At 39.8% G+C, this 19,055-nt stretch overlaps 1 protein-coding gene across 9 annotated transcripts in view; it reads left to right on the top strand.

The window, feature by feature from the left end:
- Nucleotides 1-19,055, top strand: part of PTPN5 (protein tyrosine phosphatase non-receptor type 5) — an 89,502-nt gene that overhangs the window by 4,304 nt on the left and 66,143 nt on the right. For 8 of the 9 annotated variants that reach the window (XM_075502301.1, XM_075502296.1, XM_075502300.1 and 5 more), the window contains one exon: nt 671-831. The exons of the other annotated variant lie outside the window; for it this stretch is intronic. The gene's annotated coding sequence lies outside the window, so the exon portion shown is untranslated. The remainder of the gene's footprint in view (nt 1-670; nt 832-19,055) is intronic. 9 annotated transcript variants of the gene reach the window in all.

Here is a 19,055-nt window from a genome sequence, read left to right as displayed (position 1 = left end):
TTTACTACTGTGCTAATGGGTATAACAGCTAGATAGTGTGATCTGCATTTTTATAGCAATGCTGACTTGTGGACACACAGAACTGCATGTGTTAACAGGATCTCTTGTTTTTGACACAAACTCACTCTTCAGATATAAGCAACTTGCTTAAGTTACAGGGAGATTGTGATCTCCCTTATATAGCATCAGATAAACATCTTCAGACTAGCCTTGTCAATCACTGCAGTATAATAAAGCCATTTAGACCATCTTTTCTAAAAGAATTGAATATGTGATGCTGGGTTCAAATAGCAATGAGTGCTAGAAAGAGTGCCAACTGCATGTAATATCTTTTATGTGCATGAATTTGTTTAGGATGATACCTATCTTCATAATCCTGTGTGTGCAAACTTGGTACTTCTGGATGTGCCAGAGGTTCAGACAGATTTTTGAAAGCTTCAATGAGAAGTTACTAATAGCTGCAGTGTGCAGAGCCTGCTCACTAGTTTTGCCCGCTGTCACACATACAGCTAACATGTCACTATCCAAACTGACATCTGTGTGCATACATCACTTCATCAAACTGCATGAGCTATGACACAGCTAGTCTTAATTACACTGCTTTTTAGAATCATTAAAATGTTATAATTCACTTGTCACTAGAATTGTTCTACCACTCGTTTGTCCACAGATCATGTTTCATTAAAAGTGCTGATGAGCACCCAGGACTCTGAAGACAGCAGTTTTGTGCAAGATAAGAATGTTCCTTAAAGAAGCTGATGGAGGATAGAGCTCCAGAGTTCCTGGCAGACACTGACAGCGTAAGATGGCACCGTAGTCTAGTCTGAAATTGTAAGTCTTAAGGAGGACTAGATGTCCTTGACTTTACAAGAAGTTATTGCACTGAAGAAACTTAATAGTGGGCTAGAGTCTGCTTTCAGGACCTGTGTAGATGCGTTTGTTTCTGTTCAGTTACGCTAATATGACCATGGAGCAATTAGGTTTTCTCTACATGTGAGTGTGAATTGAATCCCTCTACATTAGAGGAAGTAATTTTATTTACCCTGGTGAACCTGAGATCTGCACCCATCATTTCTGAACTACTTTGTTTCTAGCACTGCTAGGAAATCTGGGAAGCAAATGTTGTAAGCTTTACAGCGTGACTGGTTCCAAAGGAGTCTCCATTTTGAAAGCTGTGTGTTCCAAAGATGTTAGTTCATTTGCAGAAGGCTGGAACCTGCAGTTGACAACGGTCATGAAATCACTGATGTCATGAAACGTGCAAAAAATTTCATATGAATGATGTCCATGCCCTTGCAAAGTCTTTTTTATCACTGAGGCTTTTTGCAGTATAGGGTCCTGTCAGTAGGGAACAGGTTACAGGTCAGGAGTATAGGACACTAACACTGCGTATTATGCCTTGAAATATATTGCACAGTTGTAACTCCAATATTAAATACAAAAAATAACACTATACTTGGCAGATACAAGATTGATAACTGCTCTTGGGGGGAAAAAAATCAATATTAGTGGATATTTTAGTGGATAAGTCCAGTCGACTTAGATTTTTCCATTTCAAAAAGTGGAAGAATCTTTGGCTTCCCTTTCCTTTCACCTGCATTACACAGTTCTTGTAAGAAATAGTAAATCCAGAAAGCCATCTTGAAAAGTATGTTTCTATTTATAAGTAGGCAGTGATCAAATCCTGTCATTCATTCCTATGTGACCCTGAGAGATGCAGGAGATGGATGTATTTCATTGGGAAGTGGAGGTCTAATTTACATGTAGAAATTTGCTAACATTAGTGTACCAAGCTTATTTTTCACACATGCACACCTCTTACAGAACATGTGAACATGGAAATGTATATGCCTAAATATTTAGAACAGCTATTCTGGTATGTACCCCTGTGTAGACAGACTTGGATATAAATTACTATTGCAGAAGTTGGTGAAATCACATGTAAACCTAAAGAAGAATAAAAAAACAAAAGGAGTCCAATAACAATGCAAGTTGAAGTGTAACAAAAGCATGAAGATCTTCAAAGTACATCTGCTTTGGTAAAGATCTATATTTTCATCTGTAAACCCAATATGAGAAGTTAAGGTTAAATGTCCTCTTAGATATGTACTCCCTTTGTTCTGTATCTGTAAGTGAACAGAATACTGTAAGTGAACAGAATACTTTCTATTTAGAAGAATACTTTGTGTTTACAGTTGTAACTGTTTATTCAGGTAATGATGCATCTTGTATTACTAGTGCAGCAGAGAAGTGGCTCTGTGACATCTGTTACTTCTCGAAAAGCATGTTTACTGAAATCAGAATTATACCTAGAAATCACAGTCTTCCTAGATCCTGTGAGTTCTCTGTGTGTCTGGAGATGTATGCCCTTTACTCAAATGCAAGGGGTACAGGTAAAGATAACTTGCATTATGTGTCATTAAGAATTAGATACTGAAAATTGTGTAAGAATAGCACTAGTCTCTAAACTTAAGTCAGTAAAGTATAAAATTGTTTGAAATGGTGAAGGAGCAGACATGAGACAGCGGAGGGTTGTTGAGTCATGCAAAGCAACAAACAAGGTGCTTGAAGGAAATTGTCCTTTCAAAAAAAAAAAAAAGGCAAATTATTTGTAGGAATTTGGGTAAAAATCAGTAAGTATTTTAGATTTTCTTTGTAATACACGAGTTGGAAGTTAAGTTTTTCATGTCAGGTTCCTAAGTACTTGACAGTGGAGTATTTGCACTGTGGGACCACATCAGCCTATGAAATCATTGCAAATGAGAGTTGAAAGAAATATTACAATAAATTAAGTGTTGGCCTGTGAGTTCAAACATATTCTAAAATTGTGATTGAACTTAAATTTAAATTTAAAATCTTTTAGAAAAGAATGTTTTTATTGAGGAGATGTAATTTGGAATGTTTTCATTACCTTCAGTTATTTCATGTATAATTCCGTTCAGGTCTGGTTTTTTGTTGGGGTTTTTGTTGGGGTTTTTTCATAACCTACCTGTATTGTTTCTGACATGCTTAGATGCAGAAACTTGAAACTTTCACATCCTTAGAGTCAATCAAAGCTTACAGGACCATTTGTATTTACTAATATTAAGTTTGTGCATACCTTGTTTCATTATTAAAACTACAGCATGCTATTTATGTTACTGTTTAATGTATAGTTTAATTCTCTATTGATTTCACCTCTTAGCAGGGGGGGCTTAGATGAATTTAGATGATGAATTCATTTGGACGAATGTATACCTCACTTTCAAAATGAGGTAGTATCTAATTTTTTCCCTATTTCCGCACCCCAGAAAGTAGCAATCCTTGTGGTTTCTACCTTGAGAGACAAACATTTCCTTTTTCCCTGCAGATAGTTGGTACGCCCCTTCAGTGGGAGAACATATTCTGTTTGTAACACCAGCAATATCATGAACCTCTAATGGTATCTTAGAGTTTATTAGGAAATACAAATGCTGGCATTTTGTAAAGATGCAGAGAGCTTTTTCAGATATCATTGAATAACCAAAACTACTGAAAAAAGCTCAGAAGTTTGCACGGTGAGGATATTTGTTCTGAACTGTATGTCTCAGGTGCTATAAATAATAACTATTTTCATAATAGATGACTTGCAGTCTGTAAAAGCAGGTCATTCCAATTACTACCTTCTTTCTCTTCCTGCTGCTTCCATGGCAGGAGATTTTTAGCAACCAACAGCATTGCAGGCTTTTTTTAGGTGGAGGTGAATACCTTATGGATGTGAGGTAAGGGGAGGGCTCCATTGGAGTATAACAAGCTTTTGATCCTTTTGGAAGGCAGGATTCAAAAAGCTGAGGTGGGCTAAACCAACAGTAACTAGCTTTTTTTTTTTTTTTTTTTTTGGCAGGCAGATACTTACCTAATTTCAGTCCTAAAGAAGGGTTGTTTTTTGTAGCCCCATTCCTGCCTCCCACCAGCTTGCCAAGACCACAGCTTTACTTCATGTGTAGAATGACCATTGTAAGTGAATGCGAAGGGGATGGGGAGAGGAGGAGTTGAGAAGTTTCTTCTTTAGTTGAGAAAAGTATGGAGGAGCAGAAGTCCATTGAATCTGCTCACTGATCCCAGCTGGTCTTTGAAAATGAGGTTGTCACAAGCAATTCATGGGTTGTAGGTTGACGGTTGTCAAGTGCAGCTATGGTGACAACACACAAGCACCAGAAACTTTTCTACACAGCCACTCTGGAGACCTGTTCTTACAATTCTGCTACTGAATAGCTACCTACTCAAAAGGCAGGCAGCTGGATCTCCCTGGATGCACTCAATGTGTTTCTCAATCAGTAATGAAATTTTGCATCTCATGGTGGTGTCATGGACTTGACCAAAATTTGGGCTATTTAAAATACAGATATGTAGTGCCATAAAACTATAAGGAAGGCAAACTATTGCAGGCCTGCTAATGGCAGTGGGAGTCCTTATGGGTTTGAGGTTTCATTTTTCTCCACTCTTGCAAGATTTAGGTCATACTGTTTAGGTCAGGACACTTAGAAGCAAGCTAGGCATCTTGATTCAGCCTCTCTAAGAGAGTACTTGTTTTTTGCCAGAGATGTTATTTGAAGCATTCCCTTGGGTATATGATACCACTTTTGAATTTCCTGTCAGCTCACTGAATTATACTTGCCTGTTTGTGTTTTGGGGTTTTTTGTTTGCTTTTTTAATGCAGGTAAATAAAATATGCTTAGTATTTTTTCCAGCATCATCCACAGATTCTGAGTAAGGGTATCCATTTTATTCATCAGGCAGTACATCTCTCTTTCTGATGGTTCTGCAGAGCCCATTTTACTTCTAGGTACAGAGGCTTGCTGCTTCCTTCCTGTACCTTGACTTGTTGAGTATGGCTAGATCTGTTTATTTTCTTTTCCAGAACATCTTCCATTTGGTACTCCAACAACATCTGTTCCTTCATTTTCAGTCTCAGTAACAGTGCATATTACCAGCCTGGGGCTTGGCTGTAGCTGTCTCCTTTCGGAGCAGAGCCTCCCTTGCCAGTACAGATCACTGCCACCATTCCATTACAGTGACCGAAGCATTTGCTCCTTAAGTTTGAGAATAGCAAGCCAGAGAGGTGGAATAATTTAACTAATTGGCTTGTTTCAGTCCTCTTCTAAACATGGAAATCGGAGCCTGCAAACATTCATAAGATGAAACATTGGCACAGACATGATCATTTCTGTGAAACTGCAGATGTGACTACTTTGTTATGAAACTGCTGGGAGCTTCGTGAATTATTTTAACAAATGCTGTGACTAAAAACCATGTAACGGCTATTTTATTCTGCCAGTGATTGCTTCTGCACTTCAGAGCCTGTTTAGAATGGCCACATAATTAAAATAGTTAACATTTTCTTTTAAATTAGAGGGGGACTTCTCACATACTTACAAGATGCCTAACTTGCACTGACATATATAAGGAGTTGAGTGCCCAAACGCTGTATGTATTTTAGCCTGTTATTTATTGTCTTAAACACTGTTTTCAGACCCTTAAGTGCTCTGTTCTTTGTGGTAAATTACTGCAAGCATGTGTAACATTCTCCATGCTATGTACATTTTATAACATCTCTAGCTTATGTATTTTTTTCCCTGAAGTAGGCACTACCATTTGTTATTAACTTTTATCTCTTTTGAGCTTTAAGCATCATGTACAACAGGGTTATGTCCTGAATTTTTTAGGAAAAAACATTGTCTTTGTCCCTTTGAATTTCGTATGTACTCTCTGGCACCTTAACCCCTCAAATTCCTGATTGGAAACACCGTAGATCTTGCTACTGAATATAGTTTTGGCCATTTGCCGCAGTTCTGGATGTTGCCAGTGGGCAGCAGATCACAAATGGAGACTCAGTGCTCTAAAGTTTTATAGCAATGCTAGATAATGAGAGAACCGGCAATTAAGCAACAATGTTTTATCTGCAGTGTATTCTGTGCAGCTCAGAACATCAGTTTTCAGTCTGTTATCCTTCAGTGGATTAGATTACATTATATTAGCTTGCATTAGATTAAAATGAGAACTGTTGCTTTGTGTCAGTCCTGGGCATGACTTTAATGTTACATAAAGGTTTTTTAACCCAAAAAATTGTACCAGTGTTAAGATACTGATTCAGGCATGGTGCTGGTTCCTGTGTTTGGACAGAGGAGACCATTACCTGTGTACCCAGGATTTAGAAAAAGATTCTCTTCTGCTTGGCAAGCTTGCTTAAAAGTCAGGTCCTGCTAACAGTTTCTGGCTTTACTGTGTTCTGTCACAGCCTACTGGCATTTATCTGGTGGGCTGGAATTTGTAAAGCTGTACCTATGAGATTGCTGATTACACTGGAAAGAGAAGGCAGTCCAAAGCTAGCTGGAATAGTGTCTGCTGTCATTTGGGAATTTGCTTTATTAAGGCATCCCACTTACTCCCTTGGCTGTTGATACTGAACAGAAGTAGAAATTGAGAGCCGGTCTCTAAGCTGATTTACTGTCCTTGAAACTGGATGTTTATTCCAGTTTGGAATATAGAGTTTCCTATTTACGTATACAAGCTTTTCTTCCTTCATTTTTTCAGCCGATACCAATCTCTGCTGCTCTGTGCATGGCTCTCATCCTTGCCATCTGTGTCTGTCACTCTCCAGCCCAAGTGTCATCTCCCCTAGCTATGTATTTCGAGCTCCCTGTCTCACAGAGAGCTGAGTAACCTTTTGCCACAAAGGCTTCAAAGCAAGGAAGTGCAAACTGCCCTCTTTGTCCACTACATCCTCTCAGATTAGCAGCTCCTGTTTGATGTTGTCCAAGTATGAAAGAAGCAGCTTTTCCCTGGAAGCTATAGAATTGCCTACATTCATAATTTCTGAAGTCACAGCATGCAGCAGGTTGCCTGTAAATCCGGTGAACAGCTTAGCTGGGAGAAGTCTGTTTAGCATAAAATTAGTGGCAACTGAGTGCTTCAGCAGAAACAAGTAGCCAAGGCAAAAAAAAAAAAAAAAAAAAGGAGTGATAATGAGAAAGAAGTTCCAAACCTCTAGACTCTAGAGAGCTAATTACCTGTGTCAGCTAAAGTAAATCAAAAGGATTCGATATGTGATGACCTGAAGATGAACACACCCCACATAATTAAAGATGATGTATAAGTAGCTAGAACCAAGGAGATTATATAGAAATTACTGCATGCAGCTGCTTCAAATATTTTTGTACTTTGTTTTTCCTAATATTTGCCAGTGTTGCTTTAACACAGAAGCTGATGTGCCATCTAACATGAATTTGGGGGGAAAAATTATTCTATTTTTATGGCTTCTGAATTGAGGAAATACTGTGAGGTAGGTTAGGATATGATAATGCAGTTCTGTGATTTCTTTAGTCCTTTTGTTACAATGTGTTTCATGTTTGTCCTTAAGCAAGGTGTTCAGTGCATTTGGAAGGGATAAGGATTTCCAGTAAGTTTTGAGAGTTAATGACAATTTTTCACATGTTGATAACAGTCTTCTAGAGCCTTAAATACCAGTAACAGCAGTGGTAACTTGTAGATCTTATTTAGATTTGGACAAAAAACTTTTGAGGGGTGTTTGTGGTTAACTTTGCTTTCATGACATTCAGTATCCTTGGGATCAAGTTTATTACAGACTATTAGCCTAGAATGGTATTAGCTGATAGTGGACTGGCTGTTGAGATTTCCCTGTCAGTAACAGGAGGGGAGATGCACACACATAATGCCTTGTTTGTAAGGGACTTTATCATGGACTGACATGAGCTGGTGGCCACCACTACAGGATACATAAAAGAATCATTTGCTTCTGGTTTTTGTTCCTCTTTTGCGACTGATTGCTATGGACCTCGTGCTCTCTGATTCTGAGAACACAGTGGATTATTTGGAAATATCACCTTGAAGCCAGTTTTGGTCCTGGAAAATGCCACATTAATCTAGCTGTTTCTGGGCCATTTCCTGAAATATTGAACTTAAGCATTGCATCTGCTTGCTTGTGATTGCCAACTTTCTTCCTTGGTCGCTGCATGATTTTAGGAGCTGATGCTTTATAAGTTATCAGAGCTAGAGATGAGCAGAAATCTGAGATCTCGCTAACAAGTCAGGCTAAATAAAGCCTTGCTTGCTAGTCATAGTGATTTACACGATATTGGTCCTTTGTCCTAGAGAAGCATTTTTTTTATGTTGGTCAAGAACTGATCTCAGACCTTAAATCAGTGTAAATTTTAAAGCTGCTCTGCTGTGTTAATCTCTTATTGCGTCATTTTGGAGCTGTTAATTGATGATAATTTTGAATGTTTAACTCATTTTGTTTGAGGATTTCTAAACCTTTTTCTGGCAGACTATTTCTCAGTGCCACTGGGGAGTGGTTTGGGGGAAGCAAAGGGATTGGAAGGCAAAAGAAGCTGTTTCTTTTTTGCATCTTTTGTGTGCAGTGATGCTGTGAAAAGCAAGGACTGGAAAGGGTGAGAGTGTGACTGTTCCTGCTCCCCTCTGTACCTGCCAGGCATTCACATTTGAGGAATATGATGCAGAAGCAGAGCCCCACCTGCTGATGTTCCCCCTTGCATGAGATAATTCCTTAAAGAAGGGGCCTTACATAAATAACTTTGCTGACCTGTGTTTCTGTGTATGTTCCATATCATGTCTGTGGGTGTGTTGTTAACTGCTGCACAGAAAAGGAAAAGCAAGAAATCAAGGTAGTGCTAGAGCTGGAGAAACTAAGCACTCCCTTTAGTTGTATGCAGGTCATTATTTCTAAGCAAGGTTTAGCATCTTCACAAAACTTGGACCAAGATAACTTCAGAAGTTACCCCAAAATGAAGCTTAATTCCTCTTCATGTTGAACTTGATGGCAGAAATCCCCCAGATGGTGGAGGGAACAAGATCGGACTACATGGTGATGGCTTGCAGGCTGTGAAATTTCAAGTCCACACGAGCATAGGTATTTTTTCTGTCTGAAAGGATCTTGATACTCTGCTGGGGGGCAAAAGCTGCTATTCTGTTTTGACTTGAAGTGGTGTCTTGGGAGAGGAAAACAGTATTGGCAGCAGCTTCCTTTGCTTTGAGCATTATGTCTGTATACTCCCTAGAGAACTCATTAATTTTTAAGGCTGTGGCAGCAATAGGCTAAATGGATACAGTAGTGATACACTGATGGTTTGAGGTGCTGCATTCATCCTTTTGGGATAACCAGTTCTGCTCCCTTCAGTGATAAGTGGCACCCCAAGATCAATGGGGCAATTTAACCTGAGCAGGCGGCTATTTAGCAAACAGGAAGATGCTATTTAGTACAATGATAGAAACAAGAAAACTGTTCTCTTTCTAGAGCATCGTCTGCTCTCTGATTGAAAACTGTTCTCTTTCTAGAGCATCGTCTGCTCTCTGATTGAATCCTTCTTAAGACCAATTTACCACGCTAATAAACTCAGTCTGTTTGTGGAAAGGGAGGAATTATGCAAGAGGTCAGGCTCACCATGGTTTATGCTGGGGAGACAACAGTGTGTGAAAGGCAAGGTTCTGAGTTACAGTATGATTTCTAATCAGTAATTGCTAGTCAGGATGAGTGTCTTGATTGTTTACTTACAGGGTCTTAACGTTGTGAATGGATAAACTTTTCAAACCTTGGTACATTAAGGGTGGTCATGTTTCACATACATAAATATACGGCCCTTTTGTAGCTTGTAGTGTCCAAATACTTAATACAATTAAGTAAAATTAAGACAATACTGTCTTAATATGGGAAGTTTTAGACAGGGTGGGGAGCTCCTGAGTCCTGACGTAGGACCTGAGTTGTTATACCCAGCTTCCTCTGTAAAAAAAAGTCATAACAGACTGCCACTGCCTTTTGAGCTACAGCACTGGACTCCGGAAGAAACATACTGTTTTTTCCATGGGTAACCAATGCTGAGCTGGCAGAGCCCAAGCAGAGGAGGCTGTGGCATGGCCCTGGTGCCCTGGTACCATTTTGCTGTCACCTGGACACACAGCCACAATACATGGGGCAGGATAAAAGGAGGATCCTCCCATGCCCCACTGCCAGTTGGCTGGGGTTCACAAGTGGGACAGACCTGGCTGCAGCCAAGGCCTGAGGCACTCTGAAGGCTGTTCTTGGGCACATGTGCACCTCTGTGAAGGTAACAGAAATATTGAAGGATACAGAGTGGGGTATCACAGGACATTTAGGGGCACCAGTGCCTGGACCTCAGGACAATGAAGGATGGAAGCAGTCAGCAGATAGGCCTCCATTTGGTACTGAAACTACGTACTGGCTTTATTTTGACCTTACCATCCTTACTTTTAACCTTACTGGCCTTACTTTAGTGCTGAGACCACTTACTGCAGACTTGGATGATCATGAAGTGCCTCTGTCCTCTCTGTCCACGCTCTTAACACTGTCTAATGCTGCTTCCCGTCCCCACTACTGCAATCCATTTCCAAGAATTAGAAGTCAGAGGCATGCACTTTGCTCCAGCTGATGAGGTTAGAGCTCCAAATTTGATACTATATGTTTTCTAATCGAAGAAACAATGCCAAGATACTGTGAAAAAAACATCAAGGGGAGAGTAATGCTCCATCTAATGCAAAGTATATTCTGTGCACAAAGCTCTCATATATATTGTATATTTCATCATGTTTGGAAGTTTATAGTGCTTAATCTTCCTTACCCTGGACTGTAGACGTTATCAACCCCGTGATGGAAGCAGGATCAAGCTCTCTGTGTGCTTTAATGCCCATTGGTATAAATGAGTACTTGGACACTGGTAATCCCTCATTCTTTGGGAGGATGCTAACCACCCATACGTCCCACTGAGATCAGAGTCGAGGGCATTTACCACCTCCAGGATTCAGCCTTAAACACCTGCCAAAATGTTCCCTGCTTTTGGAACTTGAAATGGTCAAATGGTCCCAAGCATGCCTTTTTTTTTTTTTTTTTTTTTTGGTATTTTCAGATTAAAACATGAAATTCAATCTACCCTGATACTAACCCTTTCTCCCCACCTCCTTCCCAAAATCTGTCTTCCTGGACTGGAACCCTGTATATCATGTTTCAGTAAGTTTCAGGACTGTTTTACTAACATATAATTACGGATTTATAACGTAAATCCTGACACAACCTTAACTAACCTATTGCAAATGTGACACTATTAATTAAGGACTCTCTAGGGTGCAGTATGATCCTTGGTGGATTAGCTTCCTGGAAATTTAATGGCAGTTTGCAAATTGGTATCCACTTTTGGTTTTAGTCTATCTCTTGCTACTATACAAAGCATTTTGATTCTGATAATGTGAGAGATTCCATTTTACTTTGTTTTACTTTCATCCCTGTTAAACTCTGTTTCACCCTTCTGCTGTACTTCAGGCAGAAGGATGAGTCAGCTGGGGAGATCCTGGAGAAATGGTACAAAGACAGATTGCTTTGTGTCCAGTTAGTTTTCTAGAAATTAAGCAGGATATTCATGCCCAGCCCTCAGTAACCAGTTGAATTCCTATCCCACCTGTTGGTGAAGCTCAGTTAAGTTCAGAAAAGGCACCTGAGATTTATGTGTAATTCTAGCTTTATTTCTGCCCAGTAATTTTATGGAGGTTGAGATAAGCATTATAGGGTGCTGTGGGATTTACTTTGTTCTTGGTACATCTGGAGGCTAGATTATTTTGCTTTATCTCAGAAAAATGTTGATTTGTTTTTATTTGTGGGATGCTACAATATTCTGTACTACTTACAGTTTATCCATGTAACATCACTGTGCAATAACTTCCTAAACAACTTCACGTACAGACATATTCATTCTGGAATAACTATTCTTAAAATACTCATTCTACTATACTATGACATAATTTGTACCTGTAGACAAGTTAATAAAAGTTTAATAATTTTGGGGAGGTCTAATTTTAAGAACCAAACTGGCCTATATAGAAGAAATTCTTTTGTGTAGAATTGCTTACCTAAAATGTCATCTTTTGTAAAGATCAGCATTTATTTAGCTATTATATACTACCTTTAAAAGTGTGCCACCCTAAAAATTACCATTTTGTTTTCAAGTTCTTGGTTGCCAAATACTTTCCAGCCACTTCATTTAAATACTTAAGTCAGAACTAATCTTTCTATCTTTCTTGTAAAAACCTGGCTGTTTATCTCTCTCTTTTTTAAATTTTTTTTTTTTAAGGGAGTGGGTCCTTTAAAATGCTTCACTGTAAAAGGACTGTCTCTTTTCAAGCAATTTTATAGATTCAAAATATGCACCCCTCCAATCTAGCATTAACCATGAAAATAGCTTAATTTTTTGAAATTTTAGATTACTACTGAAGACAAAAGCTTACTTAGTGATGACATATATTCTGTGTATTCTACTTGTGGATGTACCTGACTTATGCTATTTGAACTCTACAAATGCTGGGAACCATGAAAATGTTGGCTACCTTTACTCATGCCATATGCTTTGCTAGTATGATGCTTGCTCATAAGCTGATCAGGCTGTTTTGATGGAGACTCAATGCTGAGAGATCATGAATCCACACTAATATTTAATGGCAAAATGGTCTTCAGAGCTATACTGCATATGAGAGCAGAAAAAAAGATTCCAAAATGAAATAGAGCTCTGTAACATCCTTATGAATGCATGAAGGCTGTGCTCTGAGCTTGCTGGATCATCTTGAGTAACCCTATCAACCCCACTTATGGCATGAAACAAAGGAATAACAAGTAGATTCTGGGCTCCTTCAGATAGCCAGTTCCTGCAAAGGATAAAAGGAGGTGAGGCAGTTAGGATCTCCAGCGTGAACATAATAATCAGTGGAATGGGGGTAGGAATGTGTCCAGTTCTTTCAAAGGTAGGCTGGTATCAGGAGATTTATAGTTCACTTTAAAAAAAAATCCCCATGTGAATGAGTTTGATGCAAGTTCTTAATGTGAACTTAAACCATCTAGCAAAAGCGGCTCTAAGTATCTCTCCATAATGTTTCCACAAACTGTTTGACAAGCTCTCTGGACATATGTTGAATTCAGAATTACAGCACTTGCATTTGTATGTGGCCTGTGATCTGTTTCTGGTCTTGGTTACTCATGACCTGTACTCTGGCTCACCCAGAAGCATACAAACATTTTCTTACCTGAATCAACTTAGAATTTCATGAGCAGTGCTGTACTACTTGCATTGGGATTCACGTGAGTGGGAAGGGGCATTATATCATTTTAATCCAGAGGTTAGCTTAAGGGGTAAAGGAAGGGGGAAGTGATGGCTGTGCAGAGATGGGGATGCAGAACTGAGTACAGTTGGTAGAAGGGTGAAGGGCTGTGTGGCAGGACAGTAACTCCTTTTTCATATCAAATTTCTTTGATGCAGCTGCGGTGTATATCACATGGGGTAGTGCTAATGGCCAGAAGGTATTTACCCCCTCTTAGAAAGATGACCTTGAAAGCCTTACATGGATTTTGGTAGGGTTGCAAGACTGGACTCAAAACTGTGCACTCTGTGGATCTGGTATTCCTAATACTCATAAGAATCCTAGGAAGAAGAATGTAGTAATTTTGATGCTTTCTGTTGTGCTTCATGAAATCCAGTGGGAGGGAATTATCCTTACTGCCCGAAGACTGAGAGCTGAGGAGGATATTGTGACCACTTGTAGTGGCTGGCTCTGTAGCACGGTTTTTGTCTGTTATGTGGGAGGCTTAGGTTTCATCAGAGTGGAGAATTTAATTTCCCCATTTCACTGAGGTTAGATTTTTACAGGAATGTAGCTGTGTACCTTGCAGAATCTGCAGGAGAGCGGAGCTGATTTGTGTTGAGACAGATCTCCCACACGGCTGTGAAAACAAGCGCACAAATTCAGAGTGGCTGGGTGTAAATCTGAAGTAACTGTCATGGAGATTGATGTTCTCTCTAGGAGTTAATCTAGATTTACATCAGGGTAACTGTGACCAGAATCTCTCAGGATTCATCCTAGCTAGACTTTAGTAGCTCACTAAATTAATTGCTAATTAGGTTGAGATGGTTGATTATTGTGGATGCTTCCCACATATTTCTTCCCTCTTACCATCATAGAATTTAAAGACAAAGCTCCACTAGATCAGACCAGATCTTACCTATTCTGAACTTCTGCTTCTCGAAAGCTGTTCCGTTCAGCTAGAACTAACACACTGAGTGCAGTCAGCAGACATTACACCAAAGTACTGCAGTCCTCAGGAATCCAAACTTGTGTGCTTCTGGGCCAAACCCAGCAGAGACATGGCAGCCCGTATTGCCTAAGGCACTTAAAATAAGGAAGGGGTTAGGAGAGGTCCTACAAGGCAGTCCCAGACTGCCCTTGAAGGTTGGCCTTGCCAGTTTCCAGTGGAGTGGGGCAGTGTGAGACTTCTCCTTGGCATAAATACAGTAGTCAATGTTAAGTGGGTTCACCACCGAGATATCTAAGAAACAGGTAGCGTGAGCTACCTCCCCTCAAAGGACTTCTTCCCATGTGTGTCAGAAAGCAATTGAATTGGTGCTTTGTTAATTCTGTACAAAGCAGGTTGTAACATGAAGTATCTCATGGTAAAATACTAATTTGCAGCATCCAGGGGCATTGGGAGGGGAAATGGCCAGAGTCACTCCTTCAAGGTCTGGCAACATTGAGGCACCTGGAAATTCTGCGTCCCTCCCTTCCTCTTCGGATTTCATCCTCAACATTACACTAAAAAGGTATGCCTTTCTTGTATGTTTTGTATGGTTTGAATGAAATTGGGATGCCAGAAGGATGGGATCAGTGTGATCCTGCTCCAGTCTGGGCAAGGAGGTCTTATGACAGCCTTACTTGAAAACTAAATTCAGGTTCTGCTCCAACTTCCTCCAGAATGGAGGCAGAGAAGGACAGTTAAAGCAAGCCAACTGAGAGCCTCTAATGCCCTTGAAGGTAGTAAAAGGATCCATGTTGGGGTCGAAAGCAAAACTAAATTAGGCTTCTATTCAATAAAAGGTCCATATTCTTAAAATAAACATGTTGTTAGGTCCCACCAAAAAATATGTCTAAGCAGCATGAATCTAAGATGTCACCCTTGTCTTTACAGATGTGCTTAACAACCTTCCAGTTCTTGGGCTTCACTTTGAACTGATCTGTCTCCTAACAGCCTGTAGTTTAAATTGGGAAGGCCTGGTCATACTGGCTGATGAACATGCAATGAAGATGTAAAAATACAATAAATTGGTGATCATCTTTCTTGCCTGCATGAGAAAGTAAAGGCATTGTGCCAAGCAAATATGCGCATTAGATGACTAACAGAGCTCCCACACTGTCAGTGTAGGCAGGGAATATGCAATGCAGCCACATATGTGTCTCAGAACCATACTGGGTGCTTTTTATTCCTCATGTTTGGTTTTGTTTTTAAATAGGAGTTCAGATCCTTGAGCAGGATGTTTATCTCTATGCACAGAAAACACTATTGGTCATAGTTTTTAATATACAATCAAGTTTTTAAAACTACCAGCTGATATATCTATCGTGAGTGACATCAGAATTTCAAGTAATTGCTGTAATTGTTTACTAGGATAGCCGTGCATATAATCTGTAATTATCTGAGTTTACCTTTTTTTAAAAATGGCTGGAAAAAACCTGTTGTTTTTTCCAGTGGGAATGTTGTTGGAAAGTTTTGTATTTAACTGCCCTGATTGAGGTTTAATCTCTCTTTCTTTGATAAAATTGGTGTGAGGTTTTGACAAAAATTAGTATGCTGTAACAAAGGAGTGGATTTCTGTTTGATACTTGCTTAGGCGTAGTTTTAAAATGTACATGCAGGTGCTACTGAGCTGAACACCCAGGGAAGTTCTGTAAATCCCTGTAAGCAGAGTGCAGTTCAACTTTGCATTTAATCTAGCAGTGAGCTTCCACTGAAGATGATTCCCTTTTCACTCCTCCAATGATGACTAATCCACCCCCCAAATTAATTAGTTTTCCATCAGTTCTGCAAGCTGAAGCAGCAGCCTTGTTGCTGCATGGATAGATAAGATAGATGGGTATGATGCAACAGAGGAGAGTGAGCAGGATGAAACAAACCCCTCTCTCAGCAGCAGTGGAAGGTTAGATCATCTTAAGTGCAACATGAAGCTAACCTGAGGTGTTGGTTGTTTGGATGGTAGTCTCATTTAAATTCCTCAAGAAATAAGGACTCACGGAGGTAAGAACTCTGCAAACACAGAATGGGAAAGAATCTCGTGAGCTGAATCTTAAAAAATGGAGACACTGGAAACCAAAGACAAAATCCCAAACCACCCAGTTACAGTTCTGTGGCCTGACAACCAGATGATCAGTTATTCAATGGACAGACCTCAGTTGCTCCTAGAGCTAAAATTTTTCCAAGTTTATCACACTTTTCACTGGCTTATCTCATAAGCATACAGTATTTCAGAAAGCAGACTTCCAGAGTACAGGTAGAGAAAGGCAGAAGTCTTTAGACTCCTTCCAGGACTCTCTTTCATTGACAGTGGCAGAATCTGTCAATATCCTTTTAGCACTGAATAACTTTGTCTGATGACTAACTAATTTTTAGGAGTTCGAGAAGCAACGAAGCTGTGTTTCCCTTACAGAACTACTTTGTAGTCTGTGTAATATGGATTGGTCTCTATTTCCTCTATTTTAAATGCTTGCTGCTTCTTTCTTAATCTCTGTGAAAGTTGGCATCTAGATCCCTCATCCCAGTTACTGTATCTTTACCAGCAAAAATTGCTATTATGTGGACTAGCAGTTACAAGGGGTTGCGTGGGATGACTGGGGAGAGTCCACAGATAGTCTGCATTATATAAACTGTGCTTTCCTTTCAGCTGGTTAATTAAACTTGGTTTTCAGATCCCAAGACAGAAACCACTTATGCACACACTTTATTTTAATAACATGTTTCTGTTCTTCTGTCCCAGGAGACTTGGCCCTGTCTTAGGTTTGTCCATTCTTAAGATGGAGAAAAGGGAATATAAGGACAAAAGGTTGGAGAGCGTGTGGCTGTGTGTAGTCCTTTTTCAGGCAAATACTTTTGTCTGATCTGGCATTGTAGATGGAGTGAGGGAACATCTTACAACACAACATCGCTACAGATTGCCTGAATGATGTGTTCTTTGGAATAGATTCTACGTCCTTCCCAGAACAGGCAAAAAGTGTACAGTGGCAATACACCATTTTATAATTTTGTGTTTTGCCTTCTGGATTTGTGTCACCATTCTGTGATGATGCTCTTGCACATTAACCTGCTTTGCTGCTCTGTCAATGCCAGAGTATATATCCAGATAATTGTGTGCACAAGTTCTGCTTGTATCTGGGCAGACTATGCCAGTGTTTTCAGCAAAAATTAACCTGGTAGCTTAAAAACATGGGGTTTTGCTCATACAGAGTACAAGATAAGGTCACTCTTGCTTCCATGAAGTAGTCTGAATGTGCTGCTGAGTACTTGCTACCAGAAGTTTTGCAATTGCTTATCAGTCCTCTGTGACACATCCTCTAGCAGTTGCACAGAGAGCAAAACGAAGTGCTGAAGTGCTGAACTCGGAGCCTGATTTTGCTGGCAGTTATGCAAGAGTAAGTGCTCCTGTGAATAGTTTTAGCTGCTCATGTCAGTATTATGAAGGACACACAAGAGTTTTAAAAGCAAGGTTATGCAGTTGTATTGCCTTTATTGTTTAAGGTGCCTAGCTTTCTGTAAAACTATTCTGCCTTCAAGGTTTTCCTCATGGTTATGGGCACATGGCAGCATTTTTCTTCTATATCAGTGTAAAGTAGGTGTAAAATGCTACCAAATCTGAATATTGTTTTCACATCAGTTTTGCGTTGATAATAACTGCAAGATGTAAGATAACTGAGAATAAGGCTCTGTGCATTTTGAGAGACAGGAGTGATTCCTAAGTCTCCTTGCTTTAGTGGTATTTTCTTCTGATCGTTCACATGCCATTAGAGAGTCAGAAAGATGGCGCATGTTAGGCAACAGATGGACTTATTTCCTTCAACAGTTTAAAACTACACTTGTCCCTAAGTTACATGGTAGGGGAAACAGGAAGCAGAGGAGGAACGCTTGAATTTAGAGGCAGTGTAGAGAAAGGGATTAAGTGTGAAGTCTGGCAAGGCAACTGTACTGAAGGTAGACTACAACAGTTGCATACAGCTTAAGAAGAGGTAACTCTTTCTTTCTAGAAGCTACAAGGGCCTAGAGGTACAGGCCTTGTGCCTACAGCTTCAGCATTAATTCTTATTCATTTGACCTCTCTGGAAATGTCATGATACCAAGTTCTTGCACAGTAGTGTGTGTAAAGAAAGCAGTTTTATACCAGCATTTGAATATTGTGGTGGACTGCAGGCACTAAGGAAGGTCAAAGAACAGCATTTGGGGCTGCTGTCATTGCAAATAGCTTTATGCTAAAACTGGAGATGTGTGGTCAAGTCACCTTGTGTCAGCTGAACCACAGTAACTGTTTTTTAGTCTGCTTTTGTAAAAGCACTAGGCACTTCTTGCTTGAATTTATCAATGTTGTCTTCTGTTTGCATTGGACTGAGAGCATGCAGAGTCAATTACACTTCCACTTAACGGAAGTAATAACTTTATATACTGGGGCAACCTGTTCAGATACTGGAGCCCTTTGTGTCAAGACAAGGTAACTTAAGGACAGCTGTATAGAGAGGCATAGCATCTTTTATTAGACCACCTGGTGTAGTTTGGGCACATAGTTTGGCCTTCAGTACTGAGTCAAGAGGCACCAATTCCTTTTTTCCAGTGGCAATCACTTATGAAATCCACTTACTTCTTGGTTCTGTACCTCACGGACATGCTGCTGGAGTGAAACAAGTCCATTGCGAGGCCTGTTTCTTGGGAACCATTGCACAGAGCTGGTGATTATGTGATTGCCAGAAGTTTCAGAGGAGCAATGGCGGTGCTGATGGTGGACTCAGAACTATCCACACCATCTTTTTATGGTGCTTGTTAGTTGTTTTGAATGGCACCTGCTCTGTAAAAGAAGATTGACTCCCCTCGGGACTTGCCTGCAAGGCATCTTTTCTGTGTTTGAGCTTTGACTTAAGCAAACATATCAGAAAACAAACTTAAAAACATCTAGCTGAAAATAATTGGTTGTCATTTTTTCCTG

This window comes from Mycteria americana, chromosome 5 (genome assembly GCF_035582795.1).
Source record: "Mycteria americana isolate JAX WOST 10 ecotype Jacksonville Zoo and Gardens chromosome 5, USCA_MyAme_1.0, whole genome shotgun sequence".
Lineage (NCBI taxonomy): Eukaryota > Metazoa > Chordata > Aves > Ciconiiformes > Ciconiidae > Mycteria > Mycteria americana.
The sequence above is the reverse complement of the archived record's forward strand: the minus strand, read 5'-3'. Positions and strand labels throughout refer to the sequence as shown.